The sequence below is a fragment of the Triticum aestivum genome, chromosome 5D (assembly GCF_018294505.1).
Source record: "Triticum aestivum cultivar Chinese Spring chromosome 5D, IWGSC CS RefSeq v2.1, whole genome shotgun sequence".
Classification (NCBI taxonomy): Eukaryota; Viridiplantae; Streptophyta; class Magnoliopsida; order Poales; family Poaceae; genus Triticum; species Triticum aestivum.
In genome coordinates this window covers 562631399-562632935 of record NC_057808.1, presented here as the reverse complement: position 1 = coordinate 562632935, position 1537 = coordinate 562631399, and positions in this window count along the sequence as shown.

Sequence of the window (1537 nt, the reverse complement as noted above, 5' to 3'; positions counted from 1 at the left end):
ACGGTCATTTAGCTCTCTAAACAAATCGGTAAATGACTGAAAAATAGCAAATGATGTCAGAATGTTTTGAAAATTGATGATGTCGCTTTGAATAGTGCGTAGGGAACGCAAAAAAAATCTGGAGTTGTAATAAGTTTAGAAAACTGAAGTGCCAGTGTAACAGATGAGTTCTCGTCCGAAACCCTGATACTCCGAAAGAGATTGTCCAGTTTGTACACGAAGTGCGTCCAATTTTTGCCATAACCCTCTCTACTCTTTTGCACATGCTATGTGGGTGAAATGATGATACCATGCCAAGTTTCGACATTTTCAGAGTTCATTTTGTAGTGATTTTCAATTTCACGATCATATAGCTCTCTAAACAAATCGGTAAATGACTGAAAAATAGCAAATGATGTCACAAAGTTTTGAAAATTGATGACGTCACTTTGAATGGTGCGTACGGAACGCAAAAAAAGTCTCGAGTTGTAAGAAGTTTAAAAAAAATGAAGTGCCAGTGTAACAGATGATTTCTCGTCCGAAACCCTCATACTCCGAAAGAGATTGTCCAGTTTGTACACGAAGTGCGTCAAGTTTTTGCCGTAACCTCTTTACTCTTTTGCACATGCTATGTGGGTGAAATGATGATACCATGCCAAGTTTCGACATTTTCAGAGTTCATTTTGTAGTGATTTTCAATTTCACGGTCATTTAGCTCTCTAAACAAATCGGTAAATGACTAAAAAATAGCAAATGATGTCAGAAAGTTGTGAAAATTGATGACGTCGCTTTGAATGGTGCGTACAGAACGCAAAAAGTCTGGAGTTGTAATAAGTTTAAAAAAATGAAGTGCCCATGTAACAGATGAGTTCTCGTCAGAAACCCTGATACTCCGAAAGCGATTGTCCAGTTTGTACACGAAGTGCGTCTTGTTTTTGCCTTAACCCTCTCTACTCTTTTGCACATGCTATGTGCGTGAAATGATGATACCATGCCAAGTTTCGTCATTTTCAGAGTTCATTTTGTAGTGATTTTCAATTTCACGGTCATTTAGCTCTCTAAACAAATCGGTAAATGACTGAAAATAGCAAATGATGTCAGAAAGTTCTGAAAATTGATGACGTCGCTTTGAATGGTGCGTACGGAATGCAAAAAAAGTCTGGAGTTGTAATAAGTTTTAAAAAAGGAAGTGCCAATGTAACAGATGAGTTCTCGTCCGAAACCCTGATACTCCGAAAGAGATTGTCCAGTTTGTATACGAAGTGCGTCCAGTTTTTGCCGTAACCCTCTCTACTGTTTTGCACATGCTATGTGGGTGAAATGATGATACCATGCCAAGTTCCGACATTTTCTGAGTTCATTTTGTAGTGATTTTCAATTTCACGGTCATTTAGCTCTCTAAACAAATCGGTAAATGACTGAAAAATACCAAATGATGTCAGAAAGTATAGAAAATTGATGACGTCGCTTTGAATGGTGCGTACGGAACGCAAAAAAAGTCTAGAGTTGTAATAAGTTTAAAAAAATGAAGTGCCAGTGTAACAGATGAGTTCCCGTC